The sequence below is a fragment of the Copadichromis virginalis genome, linkage group LG20, assembly GCF_057382275.1.
Source record: "Copadichromis virginalis isolate Kocher_CV1m ecotype Utaka linkage group LG20, C_Virginalis_male_GT1.1, whole genome shotgun sequence".
NCBI classification, from domain to species: domain Eukaryota; kingdom Metazoa; phylum Chordata; class Actinopteri; order Cichliformes; family Cichlidae; genus Copadichromis; species Copadichromis virginalis.
This window is the reverse complement of record NC_140637.1, coordinates 11,102,208-11,120,358: the sequence shown is the minus strand read 5'-3', so window position 1 is coordinate 11,120,358 and position 18,151 is coordinate 11,102,208. Positions and strand designations below refer to the sequence as shown.

At 43.5% G+C, this 18,151-nt stretch overlaps 2 long non-coding RNA genes and 2 pseudogenes across 2 annotated transcripts; all 4 read right to left on the bottom strand.

The window, feature by feature from the left end:
* Positions 1-893: 893 nt before the first annotated feature.
* LOC146684392 (uncharacterized) lies at positions 894-2,984 on the bottom strand. The gene is made up of 3 exons (XR_014917266.1): positions 2,450-2,984; positions 1,267-2,361; positions 894-1,133 (listed from the first exon to the last, which is right to left on the bottom strand). It is a non-coding gene; the product is annotated as an uncharacterized LOC146684392 (long non-coding RNA).
* A 5,182-nt stretch (positions 2,985-8,166) lies between these two features.
* On the bottom strand, positions 8,167-9,969 carry LOC146684391 (tonsoku-like protein; annotated as a pseudogene).
* Positions 9,970-10,196: 227 nt separating this feature from the next.
* Positions 10,197-13,473, bottom strand: LOC146684390 (uncharacterized). The gene is made up of 3 exons (XR_014917264.1): positions 11,472-13,473; positions 10,515-11,286; positions 10,197-10,380 (listed from the first exon to the last, which is right to left on the bottom strand). It is a non-coding gene; the product is annotated as an uncharacterized LOC146684390 (long non-coding RNA).
* Positions 13,474-15,337: 1,864 nt separating this feature from the next.
* Positions 15,338-17,819, bottom strand: LOC146684389 (tonsoku-like protein; annotated as a pseudogene).
* Between the last annotated feature and the right edge of the window lie 332 nt (positions 17,820-18,151).

Sequence of the window (18,151 nt, the reverse complement as noted above, 5' to 3'; positions counted from 1 at the left end):
CCTGCTTTGTCTTACAGTGAAAGAACGATGTCAACGTATAGCATCGTTGGTTACTTTAATTATGTTTGTTTTTTTAAATCAAATCCTACAAAACAGGACCATTGTGACACAAAACCTCTCACACACTAACACAAACTCTTTATACAGATACAGAGCTTTACATGTATAAATAAGGCAGACAAAAATGCATAAAACACAAGCTATCCACAGACTGTCGGTGGACGCCATGTCACTTTATTTTGTTTTTATCTTGTTTCTTTTTGGTGTAGCCTCATTAAACAAAATGTTTATAAAAATGACCACTTTTATTATGAATTATTAGGAAATTAATAATTCATTATTAATTATTTATTATGAACACACCTGCCACCCTCAAGTAGAGGTGGCAGAGAGGAGGCACTTGGAGTTTCGGTCGAGAAAGTGTCCGTGTGACTGAGTCCTGTCCCAGCTCTGCTTCAAGGTCTGTCGGTCCAGCTTGTTGAGGGTCTGAGAGCAAAGACGGATATCCTGGACCAGCTCTGACAAACTGTCCAGGTCTTGACTCTCCCAGGGGCCAGAGACCTGACAACCTGCAGGTTAAGCAACAAAGAATCATTTTATTTCATATCCATAATTTCCATTTTCCCCCCTATAAATATTTGACATCCAAATGTAGCCTGTTAGCTAGCATTCAGCAATGTTTTCTGCTCCATAAAATGGAAAATTAATTCACAGCTAATCTTTTTTTTAAATCTTTAAACCACACTTCTATATTGTAATGTCTGTGTGTGTAATCATCATGTAACACCTCTGTGCATACATACTAAATGTTCAAACTTAGAAATGCGTCAAAAGGAAACGCACTGATAGCAAGAAAGAAACTGTTGCCAAATAAAACTTTGCACAGGTGATAAAAACATCAAAGAAATCCAAATTGTGAATTAGTGTGAAACGGTGAATCTAAGAATAGCTTTAGAAAAAAAAAGGAACTCCATGGAGTATCTCCAAGTTCAGACATACCTTCGAGGTTTAGAAGTGTCAGTGGTCGACGGGCCTCTCTGACAGACGCCAGGATGTTGTGAAGTCCCACTGATGTAACAGACGGATTTCCTGACAGATTCAGACTCACCAGTGTGGGACATGACGAGAGGCACCTGTGAAATAATAAGAAAAAGTCCAACAGGCCAGTAAAGAGTGACAATTTAAACAAAGGCAAAGCCCCACTAACATGAGTAATAACTGAGCCGTAGAAATGACGCCCTCACACACACACACACACACACACACCTCGCCAAGGTAGCTACACTGCTGTCTGTCAGCCCATTTGCAGCCAGGCTGAGGTGGGTCAGAGAGCACTCGTCCTGCAAAAACACAAAAGTCTTAACCTGATTGCACAATTATATCTTTCGACAATAAATGACATTGCATGATTTTTGCGTGCACACCTGTGACAGGACTTTGGCGAGGTGTTCCAGTGCCGGGTAATCAGCAGGCCCTCTGCAGACAGCTGACAGGTCCACGTGTGTGAGGCAGTGGAGGGGCAGAGTCTTTAACACCAGCTCAAAGCCGGTGGAGCCCAGGGGATTGAGGGACAGGCACACTGCTTTCAAATGGCCTGTGCCTGAACGTTCAGAAGATGTAAAGTTAGTTGCAGTTTTGCTTATGGATGGGAGTTCAGTGAAGCTTAAGGCTTCAGTCAGCTGCTTGTTAGAGAGTCACCTGTGAGCGCGCTGGCTAGCAGCAGTCGATGCTGCTGAAGGAAATGAGCAGTGAGACCTGCAGAGACCGCTTGGCTAGCACAGGGCAGCAGGACAGCAGACAGGACAGAGACTCAGACACGCCGTCCCCCAGTGGGTTCATACTGAGGTCCAGCTCCTCCAGGCACTTTGAGTGGAAACGAGCAGAAAAAGCAAATGATCACGAGAGCCAATTCTCTCTGACAGATATCATTGATATGAATCAGGTTAGCTTGTTATTAAGATCTAAGGTAGTTATTAAGACCAGAGGTACTTAAATACAGGTTAGATGGTAAACCTGGAGCTGCCACTATTGGCTAGCTGAGGCCCTTGCCGGGAATGCAGGTGCACTCTGTCCCTTTAAAGCATTTACAGCCTTCTCCAGGCCGTCCCCTGTAACGCAGTTGGCAGAAATGTCCAGCAGCTGCAGACGAGGCATGGTGAGCGTTGTGGCAATCAGCTCAGGGAGAAGGTCGTCAGACATACGGTTTCCAGAAATTCGCAGCTCCGTGAGGCTGGCCTGAAGTTTTAGGGCACGGAGGAGCGGGCTGAGGGAAGAGGCGGCCAAACCGAGACATTTGGAGTCCTGACACGGAGGAACCCCGGTCCCGAACCTCACATAGCCGGGAGACACGCTTGTTCTCATCTACAGGTAGAAAGAGATGGTACTTCATAACAGAATACAAGAATGCACATGTGTCCGTTTTATAATGCATTTCCTCTGTGTTGCTCACCCACTGCTAGACTTTGACAGGCCTTCTTGTATCGCTCAGGGAGAGGAGGGAGATCCCCACGAGCAAACGTCAGCCAGAACCCACAACACAAACCCATCAGTTATCCTGCACTGGTGCGGGAAAGTGAAGCCAAGGATTCAATCCCAAAAACTGTGATTCCTTCAGTGTCTTCTGGAAGCTGGCTCCAAAAGCAAGTCAGCATCCAGTCTGGTAATAGAAATGGTTCTAATCTTTACAGTTTCTCAGATTGTAGTTTCTCAGGCAGCTTGTTAACATAATCAGCCCTTCGCCTTCTTACCAGAATCATACAGTCTAAAACCTGCACGCCTCATCTGGGTAAGAAAGATGAAGTCATTGTGGAAGGACCTAGAACCTCCATTCCTTCTATCAGTGATTTAATGAAAAGACCTCTGTGTCTATGAGAAAGTCTATTTTATGAATTTGGGCCATACTTTGCCTAAGAAAAGGAGTATGCTCACTGGCTGACATGCAAGCTGTTTCACAGTCATAGCTGTCCTCTTGTCACTGTGGGTTGTTTTTTTTTTTTTTTTAAATCCAACCTCACCTCTTCATTTGTGTGCAGGACGGCCAGTAGCTGGTCCTGCGGGGAGAGCAGAGCGCCTTCTTTCTGCAGAGAGAGACGAGGCAGGAGGCCACATTTCTGGTAGTAACGCTGAGCTGCCTGCTCACACAGCCACGACACAGAGCAGGAGTTGGCCTCACTGGGATGCAGAGCAATGACCGGTGATTAAACAGAAATTAAAAACAACAACAACAACAACAACAAAAAAAAAACACTATACCAATCAGATTGGGATTTATTTTTATGTACTGCTCAAACTTAAAACTTTTCACCGACCTTTGTGGAACTGGGATCAGGAAGACGTCTTCCTGAACCCGGACCCTCATTCTGATTGGTGGAGGAAGTGACGTGGGCATAGGAGCAACCAAAGTTTGAGTTGGAGGCTAGAGTAAACAAAATAAAACATTCAAGCACTGTTAAAACATCTGTATTTAATGTCGTCAACTCTTTGTAGAAAGACAAAGCAGAGTCTGTGGAGGGATCAGAAAGTCTAAACATCAGGAAAGTAAAAGTTTGTCAGGTGATGCTACAAAACACCAAGGTATAACTATATATAAGATCCGAAATGGGCGATGTCATCTTTTACTCCTGGACAAAGCCCACGGCATCCAGGCTGCAGAAATATGTAAAAACAGCTCGCCCGTTTTGATCAGCTCGCGCTCATTTACTTCCACATTCATCACTGTTCAAAATGAATCAGAAATGAAGACACATCATCTTCAAGTTATATCCCCTAGTGACACTGAATTATAGTTATTCTCTCACTGAGTGTGCATTTCCTGAATAATTCATGTGTAGTCTCACTCTGACTATCACCTTTTCACACTTGGAGTGACTTATTCACAATCACTGTGTTGTGTGTATTTCCTTAGTTAGTGTTACTCCATCCGTAACTAACAAACAGCAAAAGAGCATTCCACTTCTGACCTAAGCATGGATAAGGAGAGGTGGGGGCGGTGTGTCTGATCTCCAATCGTCATCATCTGCATCCCCAAGCTGTTCTTTCTCTGAGAGAGGCCTCTACTGGACAGGGAGGAAACTGCAGATCCTGAAAGAAAAAGGGCACAACAAGCTAGAAAAGTGGGAAAAGCACGAAAAAGAAAAACCAAACAAACCCAGTCTAATCTGCAGGCCGTGTCCGAGTTCAAATACTTGTTTTGAATTCCAGCTGCAGAAGATAAGGCAGTTTCCTCTACTCTTGGCCCAGATGAGTGTGGTAAAAAGCAAACTTACAAATCAGATGTCCTTGCAGAGCCTTAACTCCATCCTGTACATCCGATATGGACTGAAGCTGTCTGGTGAGGCTTGCTATGAACACCAGCTGCCTGATAATGTTGATGACCCACTCTTTCTGTGAGCCAGCACAGCCTGTGTGTGTGGAGGGATGTCGGAAAAAAACAAAACAAAAAAACAAAAAAACAATTAGCCTGAATTAGGACTAGTTGTCATCATTTTTTTTCACATAGCCACGGTTTTTTCTATGGTCTGTTTTTGGGCCATTAATGTAGTTTGGTAACAGCATTATGCTTAAAAATGTTCATCTTTTACTGTTACCTGTTGTGGATCACAAAGTTTAAAACTACTTAAAAACACACACAAACACAACAAAGTAACTCCACCATGTGTCTATCCGGTCTTTAAGTGATGACGTGATCAATCCTACTTCTGGGCCCAAACTACTCTGCGTTTAATAAGGCTGTTGTGTTTTTAACATGTTTTAATGCTTTGTAACTTGTTCTATTTAATCTCAACAAGCCCCTTACAAAAAGTAAGTGATCACTGTCGGCCTCTCTCAGTTTTTATTACAACTATTCATTTTAAAGCTCAGTTTTTAAAACCTTACCATGTAACTACAGCCCAGGCAATGCAGCAGCACATTAATGACTAACCTGTATGTGGATGGATTATCTCAGTTGTTCTCTTGACTGAAGTTTGGTCCGTTTACAGCATCCTGCCATGCCACTGCATTTGTCCCTAACCATCGGGAACCCTCACCTTAATTCTTATCCAGTGGAAAAAAGTTCCCCTTCATCACTGTGTTAATGTTATGCTAACATAGCTGTTTCGCTAGTCACATAGCACATCACTATATACCAGCAAGCCAAACTTCAGTAACCCTACAAACATCACTGCTGCTTACTTTCCTGTCTTCATGTATGTCAGAAGTGATAGCAGAGCTGTGCCTTTTAATTTGTTTTAGAAATCCCTCAGTCAGAACCTGGTATATTATATTTAGACGGAAACTAGTGAGCTAACTCTCTGCTAACTTCTAACTTCAGACAGATTTTTAACTCTCAGTGATCATTTGACTTTGGGACCTGCAGTGTAGTTTGGGTCCAGACATGCTAATGACCAGACTTAAAGACCAAATTTCGGGTCACTTTTGCTGGTCCCAAGCCCCAATAAAGAAGCTAGCTTGAAGCTTGACATAAAAAACAATAATTGCTAAGAAAAGTGTAATTTGTAGTTCTAAATATATTCTAAATGCATTTAGATCGTTTTTACTCACTTTATGTCTCTTCCACGATGTTACGTCTCTCTCCTATGTTGGTTACAATTACATAAGCACTTAGCAGGACAGTGGAAAAACCCAGGGCCACAGTGATACTGAGAATTCCACGGTGTTCACTGTCTTCAGCAACCTTACGAGGGCCGGTTGAACGGCTACAGTCTTATCATACACGTGCAGTGTTCCTACAAGCCATAAGGTTACCTTGAGTGAGGAAGATGATGATTGAATGTCCGTCTGAGTCCATAGGTTGAGGTGCAAGCACATTTCTCCCATTCTCCACAGAGGCAGTGGCGCATAGGTGTGACGTCACTAACACTTAAGTTGCCTTAGAGTGATAGCAGAAAATTGTGAGCGTTACACTTGTATGCGGCTTGACGTAGGCACACATTGGCAGGGATGTGGTTGGAACGGCTGACTAGATAAGGCCTGGTGTCCAGCTAATGAAAAAGAGCCGAAAATTGGGGTGCGGCTGCGCAGGTGTGCACTTTAAATATAGCACTTTTGCCCTGTCATTCCGGGCCGCCGAGTGGCTCATGGGAACGTGACAGGCCCCATGGCAGAGATTGAGGACAGAGGGCAGTGGTTCGAATCCCATGCGGACCATATGCTGGGGACACAAAAAAAAAAAAAAAAAAAAAAAATCCCTGGCTCTGAAATTCGCTTGCTAGAAGCCTACAAGCGAGCCTACAGAATGGGCTCTCTCTGCCTTTTTTTTTTTTTTTTTACCCCTGTCTCAAAATCTCTTCCATCAATCAATATTGGTTGTTATGGTTGCTATGGACGCCAAACACACCATGCATTGTCGCTTTCTCAATCTCTTCTTCATGTCCGAACAAACGCTCAATTTTGCCTTCATTAACACAAATTATACATCAAAATGTAGGTATTTTTCTTGCCTTTAACAAAATGGCACTGTCATTATTGTAGGAGTTGCCGTTTTCTCGCAAATGGCCTCGAAGCAACACAGTTAAAAAATGTCCACATTCAAAGTCTATGGAGACTTGAGTGAAAATGACAGCTGAAATTCTGTAACAGAGGCGTTTTCAACTCCTCATATCTCCTAGATGTATTTTTCTTTAGAGACCTGAAAACCGCCTTGATTTTTTTTTTCCCTTTTTTATTAAAGCCTGCTGATTGTTACAGTGAAAGAATGATGTCGACAGTCCGTGTACTTTTGGAGTTACAGAACATTTTGTAAGACGAAGAAACGGCAGTTTTCACCTCTCAGTTGTGGTAAACGCTTGAAATATATTATAGGGCAGGCCGCGGCGTAGAGAACGCGCTTTGGGAGCGAGAGACCCAGGTTGAAATCTAGCCAGTGGCAGTATCTAATATCGTTCCCTAATTCACTTTATAATTACAAATTCTCAACACTTGAACATTCCCACGTGTGTTCTGATCAAAACAGTGCAAGAATGAGCTCTTTAGCTTTTGATTTACAACTTATCCACATTTCTTTGCGGACACTCCTGCATGTCACAAATACATTGCACAAAGCGCATCTGTGGCTGTGTACCATTCGTGGTGCGTTGGCTCCCTCTACTGGTACGCGCCTCATTCAAATGTCGCCACACATTTAAAATTGCAGGGTGTCTTTACACTGTCATAGCTCCTAGATAGATTTCTTCAGAGCTGAAAATCGCTGTGATTATTCACCATAGCCTGCTTTGTCTTACAGTGAAAGAACGATGTCAACGTATAGCATCGTTGGTTACTTTAATTATGTTTGTTTTTTTAAATCAAATCCTACAAAACAGGACCATTGTGACACAAAACCTCTCACACACTAACACAAACTCTTTATACAGATACAGAGCTTTACATGTATAAATAAGGCAGACAAAAATGCATAAAACACAAGCTATCCACAGACTGTCGGTGGACGCCATGTCACTTTATTTTGTTTTTATCTTGTTTCTTTTTGGTGTAGCCTCATTAAACAAAATGTTTATAAAAATGACCACTTTTATTATGAATTATTAGGAAATTAATAATTCATTATTAATTATTTATTATGAACACACCTGCCACCCTCAAGTAGAGGTGGCAGAGAGGAGGCACTTGGAGTTTCGGTCGAGAAAGTGTCCGTGTGACTGAGTCCTGTCCCAGCTCTGCTTCAAGGTCTGTCGGTCCAGCTTGTTGAGGGTCTGAGAGCAAAGACGGATATCCTGGACCAGCTCTGACAAACTGTCCAGGTCTTGACTCTCCCAGGGGCCAGAGACCTGACAACCTGCAGGTTAAGCAACAAAGAATCATTTTATTTCATATCCATAATTTCCATTTTCCCCCCTATAAATATTTGACATCCAAATGTAGCCTGTTAGCTAGCGTTCAGCAATGTTTTCTGCTCCATAAAATGGAAAATTAATTCACAGCTAATCTTTTTTTTAAATCTTTAAACCACACTTCTATATTGTAATGTCTGTGTGTGTAATCATCATGTAACACCTCTGTGCATACATACTAAATGTTCAAACTTAGAAATGCGTCAAAAGGAAACGCACTGATAGCAAGAAAGAAACTGTTGCCAAGTACAACTTTGCACAGGTGATAAAAACATCAAAGAAATCCAAATTGTGAATTAGTGTGAAACAGTGAATCTAAGAATAGCTTTAGAAAAAAAAAGGAACTCCATGGAGTATCTCCAAGTTCAGACATACCTTCGAGGTTTAGAAGTGTCAGTGGTCGACGGGCCTCTCTGACAGACGCCAGGATGTTGTGAAGTCCCACTGATGTAACAGACGGATTTCCTGACAGATTCAGACTCACCAGTGTGGGACACGACGAGAGGCACCTGTGAAATAATAAGAAAAAGTCCAACAGGCCAGTAAAGAGTGACAATTTAAACAAAGGCAAAGCCCCACTAACATGAGTAATAACTGAGCCGTAGAAATGACGCCCACACACACACACACACACACACACACACACACACCTCGCCAAGGTAGCTACACTGCTGTCTGTCAGCCCATTTGCAGCCAGGCTGAGGTGGGTCAGAGAGCACTCGTCCTGCAAAAACACAAAAGTCTTAACCTGATTGCACAATTATATCTTTCGACAATAAATGACATTGCATGATTTTTGCGTGCACACCTGTGACAGGACTTTGGCGAGGTGTTCCAGTGCCGGGTAATCAGCAGGCCCTCTGCAGACAGCTGACAGGTCCACGTGTGTGAGGCAGTGGAGGGGCAGAGTCTTTAACACCAGCTCAAAGCCGGTGGAGCCCAGGGGATTGAGGGACAGGCACACTGCTTTCAAATGGCCTGTGCCTGAACGTTCAGAAGATGTAAAGTTAGTTGCAGTTTTGCTTATGGATGGGAGTTCAGTGAAGCTTAAGGCTTCAGTCAGCTGCTTGTTAGAGAGTCACCTGTGAGCGCGCTGGCTAGCAGCAGTCGATGCTGCTGAAGGAAATGAGCAGTGAGACCTGCAGAGACCGCTTGGCTAGCACAGGGCAGCAGGACAGCAGACAGGACAGAGACTCAGACACGCCGTCCCCCAGTGGGTTCATACTGAGGTCCAGCTCCTCCAGGCACTTTGAGTGGAAACGAGCAGAAAAAGCAAATGATCACGAGAGCCAATTCTCTCTGACAGATATCATTGATATGAATCAGGTTAGCTTGTTATTAAGATCTAAGGTAGTTATTAAGACCAGAGGTACTTAAATACAGGTTAGATGGTAAACCTGGAGCTGCCACTATTGGCTAGCTGAGGCCCTTACCGGGAATGCAGGTGCACTCTGTCCCTTTAAAGCATTTACAGCCTTCTCCAGGCCGTCCCCTGTAATGCAGTTGGCAGAAATGTCCAGCAGCTGCAGACGAGGCATGGTGAGCGTTGTGGCAATCAGCTCAGGGAGAAGGTCGTCATACATACGGTTTCCAGAAATTCGCAGCTCCGTGAGGCTGGCCTGAAGTTTTAGGGCACGGAGGAGCGGGCTGAGGGAAGAGGCGGCCAAACCGAGACATTTGGAGTCCTGACACGGAGGAACCCCGGTCCCGAACCTCACATAGCCGGGAGACACGCTTGTTCTCATCTACAGGTAGAAAGAGATGGTACTTCATAACAGAATACAAGAATGCACATGTGTCCGTTTTATAATGCATTTCCTCTGTGTTGCTCACCCACTGCTAGACTTTGACAGGCCTTCTTGTATCGCTCAGGGAGAGGAGGGAGATCCCCACGAGCAAACGTCAGCCAGAACCCGCAACACAAACCCATCAGTTATCCTGCACTGGTGCGGGAAAGTGAAGCCAAGGATTCAATCCCAAAAACTGTGATTCCTTCAGTGTCTTCTGGAAGCTGGCTCCAAAAGCAAGTCAGCATCCAGTCTGGTAATAGAAATGGTTCTAATCTTTACAGTTTCTCAGATTGTAGTTTCTCAGGCAGCTTGTTAACATAATCAGCCCTTCACCTTCTTACCAGAATCATACAGTCTAAAACCTGCACGCCTCATCTGGGTAAGAAAGATGAAGTCATTGTGGAAGGACCTAGAACCTCCATTCCTTCTATCAGTGATTTAATGAAAAGACCTCTGTGTCTATGAGAAAGTCTATTTTATGAATTTGGGCCATACTTTGCCTAAGAAAAGGAGTATGCTCACTGGCTGACATGCAAGCTGTTTCACAGTCATAGCCGTCCTCTTGTCACTGTGGGGTTTGTTTTTTTTTTTAATCCAACCTCACCTCTTCATTTGTGTGCAGGACGGCCAGTAGCTGGTCCTGCGGGGAGAGCAGAGCGCCTTCTTTCTGCAGAGAGAGACGAGGCAGGAGGCCACATTTCTGGTAGTAACGCTGAGCTGCCTGCTCACACAGCCACGACACAGAGCAGGAGTTGGCCTCACTGGGATGCAGAGCAATGACCGGCGATTAAACAGAAATTAAAAACAACAACAACAACAACAACAAAAAAACACTATACCAATCAGATTGGGATTTATTTTTATGTACTGCTCAAACTTAAAACTTTTCACCGACCTTTGTGGAACTGGGATCAGGAAGACGTCTTCCTGAACCCGGACCCTCATTCTGATTGGTGGAGGAAGTGACGTGGGCATAGGAGCAACCAAAGTTTGAGTTGGAGGCTAGAGTAAACAAAATAAAACATTCAAGCACTGTTAAAACATCTGTATTTAATGTCGTCAACTCTTTGTAGAAAGACAAAGCAGAGTCTGTGGAGGGATCAGAAAGTCTAAACATCAGGAAAGTAAAAGTTTGTCAGGTGATGCTACAAAACACCAAGGTATAACTATATATAAGATCCGAAATGGGCGATGTCATCTTTTACTCCTGGACAAAGCCCACGGCATCCAGGCTGCAGAAATATGTAAAAACAGCTCGCCCGTTTTGATCAGCTCGCGCTCATTTACTTCCACATTCATCACTGTTCAAAATGAATCAGAAATGAAGACACATCATCTTCAAGTTATATCCCCTAGTGACACTGAATTATAGTTATTCTCTCACTGAGTGTGCATTTCCTGAATAATTCATGTGTAGTCTCACTCTGACTATCACCTTTTCACACTTGGAGTGACTTATTCACAATCACTGTGTTGTGTGTATTTCCTTAGTTAGTGTTACTCCATCCGTAACTAACAAACAGCAAAAGAGCATTCCACTTCTGACCTAAGCATGGATAAGGAGAGGTGGGGGCGGTGTGTCTGATCTCCAATCGTCATCATCTGCATCCCCAAGCTGTTCTTTCTCTGAGAGAGGCCTCTACTGGACAGGGAGGAAACTGCAGATCCTGAAAGAAAAAGGGCACAACAAGCTAGAAAAGTGGGAAAAGCACAAAAAAGAAAAACCAAACAAACCCAGTCTAATCTGCAGGCCGTGTCCGAGTTCAAATACTTGTTTTGAATTCCAGCTGCAGAAGATAAGGCAGTTTCCTCTACTCTTGGCCCAGATGAGTGTGGTAAAAAGCAAACTTACAAATCAGATGTCCTTGCAGAGCCTTAACTCCATCCTGTACATCCGATATGGACTGAAGCTGTCTGGTGAGGCTTGCTATGAACACCAGCTGCCTGATAATGTTGATGACCCACTCTTTCTGTGAGCCAGCACAGCCTGTGTGTGTGGAGGGATGTCGGAAAAAAACAAAACAAAAAAACAAAAAAACAATTAGCCTGAATTAGGACTAGTTGTCATCATTTTTTTTCACATAGCCACGGTTTTTTCTATGGTCTGTTTTTGGGCCATTAATGTAGTTTGGTAACAGCATTATGCTTAAAAATGTTCATCTTTTACTGTTACCTGTTGTGGATCACAAAGTTTAAAACTACTTAAAAACACACACAAACACAACAAAGTAACTCCACCATGTGTCTATCCGGTCTTTAAGTGATGACGTGATCAATCCTACTTCTGGGCCCAAACTACTCTGCGTTTAATAAGGCTGTTGTGTTTTTAACATGTTTTAATGCTTTGTAACTTGTTCTATTTAATCTCAACAAGCCCCTTACAAAAAGTAAGTGATCACTGTCGGCCTCTCTCAGTTTTTATTACAACTATTCATTTTAAAGCTCAGTTTTTAAAACCTTACCATGTAACTACAGCCCAGGCAATGCAGCAGCACATTAATGACTAACCTGTATGTGGATGGATTATCTCAGTTGTTCTCTTGACTGAAGTTTGGTCCGTTTACAGCATCCTGCCATGCCACTGCATTTGTCCCTAACCATCGGGAACCCTCACCTTAATTCTTATCCAGTGGAAAAAAGTTCCCCTTCATCACTGTGTTAATGTTATGCTAACATAGCTGTTTCGCTAGTCACATAGCACATCACTATATACCAGCAAGCCAAACTTCAGTAACCCTACAAACATCACTGCTGCTTACTTTCCTGTCTTCATGTATGTCAGAAGTGATAGCAGAGCTGTGCCTTTTAATTTGTTTTAGAAATCCCTCAGTCAGAACCTGGTATATTATATTTAGACGGAAACTAGTGAGCTAACTCTCTGCTAACTTCTAACTTCAGACAGATTTTTAACTCTCAGTGATCATTTGACTTTGGGACCTGCAGTGTAGTTTGGGTCCAGACATGCTAATGACCAGACTTAAAGACCAAATTTCGGGTCACTTTTGCTGGTCCCAAGCCCCAATAAAGAAGCTAGCTTGAAGCTTGACATAAAAAACAATAATTGCTAAGAAAAGTGTAATTTGTAGTTCTAAATATATTCTAAATGCATTTAGATCGTTTTTACTCACTTTATGTCTCTTCCACGATGTTACGTCTCTCTCCTATGTTGGTTACAATTACATAAGCACTTAGCAGGACAGTGGAAAAACCCAGGGCCACAGTGATACTGAGAATTCCACGGTGTTCACTGTCTTCAGCAACCTTACGAGGGCCGGTTGAACGGCTACAGTCTTATCATACACGTGCAGTGTTCCTACAAGCCATAAGGTTACCTTGAGTGAGGAAGATGATGATTGAATGTCCGTCTGAGTCCATAGGTTGAGGTGCAAGCACATTTCTCCCATTCTCCACAGAGGGCAGTGGCGCATAGGTGTGACGTCACTAACACTTAAGTTGCCTTAGAGTGATAGCAGAAAATTGTGAGCGTTACACTTGTATGCGGCTTGACGTAGGCACACATTGGCAGGGATGTGGTTGGAACGGCTGACTAGATAAGGCCTGGTGTCCAGCTAATGAAAAAGAGCCGAAAATTGGGGTGCGGCTGCGCAGGTGTGCACTTTAAATATAGCACTTTTGCCCTGTCATTCCGGGCCGCCGAGTGGCTCATGGGAACGTGACAGGCCCTATGGCAGAGATTGAGGACAGAGGGCAGTGGTTCGAATCCCATGCGGACCATATGCTGGGGACACAAAAAAAAAAAAAAAAAAAAAAAAAAAAAAAAAAATCCCTGGCTCTGAAATTCACTTGCTACGCTTGCTAGAAGCCTACAGGCGAGCCTACAGAATGGGCTCTCTCTGCCTTTTTTTTTTTTTTTTTACCCCTGTCTCAAAATCTCTTCCATCAATCAATATTGGTTGTTATGGTTGCTATGGACGCCAAACACACCATGCATTGTCGCTTTCTCAATCTCTTCTTCATGTCCGAACAAACGCTCAATTTTGCCTTCATTAACACAAATTATACATCAAAATGTAGGTATTTTTCTTGCCTTTAACAAAATGGCACTGTCATTATTGTAGGAGTTGCCGTTTTCTCGCAAATGGCCTCGAAGCAACACAGTTAAAAAATGTCCACATTCAAAGTCTATGGAGACTTGAGTGAAAATGACAGCTGAAATTCTGTAACAGAGGCGTTTTCAACTCCTCATATCTCCTAGATGTATTTTTCTTTAGAGACCTGAAAACCGCCTTGATTTTTTTTTTCCTTTTTTATTAAAGCCTGCTGATTGTTACAGTGAAAGAATGATGTCGACAGTCCGTGTACTTTTGGAGTTACAGAACATTTTGTAAGACGAAGAAACGGCAGTTTTCACCTCTCAGTTGTGGTAAACGCTTGAAATATATTATAGGGCAGGCCGCGGCGTAGAGAACGCGCTTTGGGAGCGAGAGACCCAGGTTGAAATCTAGCCAGTGGCAGTATCTAATATCGTTCCCTAATTCACTTTATAATTACAAATTCTCAACACTTGAACATTCCCACGTGTGTTCTGATCAAAACAGTGCAAGAATGAGCTCTTTAGCTTTTGATTTACAACTTATCCACATTTCTTTGCGGACACTCCTGCATGTCACAAATACATTGCACAAAGCGCATCTGTGGCTGTGTACCATTCGTGGTGCGTTGGCTCCCTCTACTGGTACGCGCCTCATTCAAATGTCGCCACACATTTAAAATTGCAGGGTGTCTTTACACTGTCATAGCTCCTAGATAGATTTCTTCAGAGCTGAAAATCGCTGTGATTATTCACCATAGCCTGCTTTGTCTTACAGTGAAAGAACGATGTCAACGTATAGCATCGTTGGTTACTTTAATTATGTTTGTTTTTTTAAATCAAATCCTACAAAACAGGACCATTGTGACACAAAACCTCTCACACACTAACACAAACTCTTTATACAGATACAGAGCTTTACATGTATAAATAAGGCAGACAAAAATGCATAAAACACAAGCTATCCACAGACTGTCGGTGGACGCCATGTCACTTTATTTTGTTTTTATCTTGTTTCTTTTTGGTGTAGCCTCATTAAACAAAATGTTTATAAAAATGACCACTTTTATTATGAATTATTAGGAAATTAATAATTCATTATTAATTATTTATTATGAACACACCTGCCACCCTCAAGTAGAGGTGGCAGAGAGGAGGCACTTGGAGTTTCGGTCGAGAAAGTGTCCGTGTGACTGAGTCCTGTCCCAGCTCTGCTTCAAGGTCTGTCGGTCCAGCTTGTTGAGGGTCTGAGAGCAAAGACGGATATCCTGGACCAGCTCTGACAAACTGTCCAGGTCTTGACTCTCCCAGGGGCCAGAGACCTGACAACCTGCAGGTTAAGCAACAAAGAATCATTTTATTTCATATCCATAATTTCCATTTTCCCCCCTATAAATATTTGACATCCAAATGTAGCCTGTTAGCTAGCATTCAGCAATGTTTTCTGCTCCATAAAATGGAAAATAAATTCACAGCTAATCTTTTTTTTAAATCTTTAAACCACACTTCTATATTGTAATGTCTGTGTGTGTAATCATCATGTAACACCTCTGTGCATACATACTAAATGTTCAAACTTAGAAATGCGTCAAAAGGAAACGCACTGATAGCAAGAAAGAAACTGTTGCCAAGTACAACTTTGCACAAGTGATAAAAACATCAAAGAAATCCAAATTGTGAATTAGTGTGAAACGGTGAATCTAAGAATAGCTTTAGAAAAAAAAAGGAACTCCATGGAGTATCTCCAAGTTCAGACATACCTTCGAGGTTTAGAAGTGTCAGTGGTCGACGGGCCTCTCTGACAGACGCCAGGATGTTGTGAAGTCCCACTGATGTAACAGACGGATTTCCTGACAGATTCAGACTCACCAGTGTGGGACACGACGAGAGGCACCTGTGAAATAATAAGAAAAAGTCCAACAGGCCAGTAAAGAGTGACAATTTAAACAAAGGCAAAGCCCCACTAACATGAGTAATAACTGAGCCGTAGAAATGACGCCCTCACACACACACACACACACACACACACCTCGCCAAGGTAGCTACACTGCTGTCTGTCAGCCCATTTGCAGCCAGGCTGAGGTGGGTCAGAGAGCACTCGTCCTGCAAAAACACAAAAGTCTTAACCTGATTGCACAATTATATCTTTCGACAATAAATGACATTGCATGATTTTTGCGTGCACACCTGTGACAGGACTTTGGCGAGGTGTTCCAGTGCCGGGTAATCAGCAGGCCCTCTGCAGACAGCTGACAGGTCCACGTGTGTGAGGCAGTGGAGGGGCAGAGTCTTTAACACCAGCTCAAAGCCGGTGGAGCCCAGGGGATTGAGGGACAGGCACACTGCTTTCAAATGGCCTGTGCCTGAACGTTCAGAAGATGTAAAGTTAGTTGCAGTTTTGCTTATGGATGGGAGTTCAGTGAAGCTTAAGGCTTCAGTCAGCTGCTTGTTAGAGAGTCACCTGTGAGCGCGCTGGCTAGCAGCAGTCGATGCTGCTGAAGGAAATGAGCAGTGAGACCTGCAGAGACCGCTTGGCTAGCACAGGGCAGCAGGACAGCAGACAGGACAGAGACTCAGACACGCCGTCCCCCAGTGGGTTCATACTGAGGTCCAGCTCCTCCAGGCACTTTGAGTGGAAACGAGCAGAAAAAGCAAATGATCACGAGAGCCAATTCTCTCTGACAGATATCATTGATATGAATCAGGTTAGCTTGTTATTAAGATCTAAGGTAGTTATTAAGACCAGAGGTACTTAAATACAGGTTAGATGGTAAACCTGGAGCTGCCACTATTGGCTAGCTGAGGCCCTTACCGGGAATGCAGGTGCACTCTGTCCCTTTAAAGCATTTACAGCCTTCTCCAGGCCGTCCCCTGTAATGCAGTTGGCAGAAATGTCCAGCAGCTGCAGACGAGGCATGGTGAGCGTTGTGGCAATCAGCTCAGGGAGAAGGTCGTCATACATACGGTTTCCAGAAATTCGCAGCTCCGTGAGGCTGGCCTGAAGTTTTAGGGCACGGAGGAGCGGGCTGAGGGAAGAGGCGGCCAAACCGAGACATTTGGAGTCCTGACACGGAGGAACCCCGGTCCCGAACCTCACATAGCCGGGAGACACGCTTGTTCTCATCTACAGGTAGAAAGAGATGGTACTTCATAACAGAATACAAGAATGCACATGTGTCCGTTTTATAATGCATTTCCTCTGTGTTGCTCACCCACTGCTAGACTTTGACAGGCCTTCTTGTATCGCTCAGGGAGAGGAGGGAGATCCCCACGAGCAAACGTCAGCCAGAACCCGCAACACAAACCCATCAGTTATCCTGCACTGGTGCGGGAAAGTGAAGCCAAGGATTCAATCCCAAAAACTGTGATTCCTTCAGTGTCTTCTGGAAGCTGGCTCCAAAAGCAAGTCAGCATCCAGTCTGGTAATAGAAATGGTTCTAATCTTTACAGTTTCTCAGATTGTAGTTTCTCAGGCAGCTTGTTAACATAATCAGCCCTTCACCTTCTTACCAGAATCATACAGTCTAAAACCTGCACGCCTCATCTGGGTAAGAAAGATGAAGTCATTGTGGAAGGACCTAGAACCTCCATTCCTTCTATCAGTGATTTAATGAAAAGACCTCTGTGTCTATGAGAAAGTCTATTTTATGAATTTGGGCCATACTTTGCCTAAGAAAAGGAGTATGCTCACTGGCTGACATGCAAGCTGTTTCACAGTCATAGCTGTCCTCTTGTCACTGTGGGTTTTTTTTTTTTTTAAATCCAACCTCACCTCTTCATTTGTGTGCAGGACGGCCAGTAGCTGGTCCTGCGGGGAGAGCAGAGCGCCTTCTTTCTGCAGAGAGAGACGAGGCAGGAGGCCACATTTCTGGTAGTAACGCTGAGCTGCCTGCTCACACAGCCACGACACAGAGCAGGAGTTGGCCTCACTGGGATGCAGAGCAATGACCGGCGATTAAACAGAAATTAAAAACAACAACAACAACAACAACAACAACAAAAAAACACTATACCAATCAGATTGGGATTTATTTTTATGTACTGCTCAAACTTAAAACTTTTCACCGACCTTTGTGGAACTGGGATCAGGAAGACGTCTTCCTGAACCCGGACCCTCATTCTGATTGGTGGAGGAAGTGACGTGGGCATAGGAGCAACCAAAGTTTGAGTTGGAGGCTAGAGTAAACAAAATAAAACATTCAAGCACTGTTAAAACATCTGTATTTAATGTCGTCAACTCTTTGTAGAAAGACAAAGCAGAGTCTGTGGAGGGATCAGAAAGTCTAAACATCAGGAAAGTAAAAGTTTGTCAGGTGATGCTACAAAACACCAAGGTATAACTATATATAAGATCCGAAATGGGCGATGTCATCTTTTACTCCTGGACAAAGCCCACGGCATCCAGGCTGCAGAAATATGTAAAAACAGCTCGCCCGTTTTGATCAGCTCGCGCTCATTTACTTCCACATTCATCACTGTTC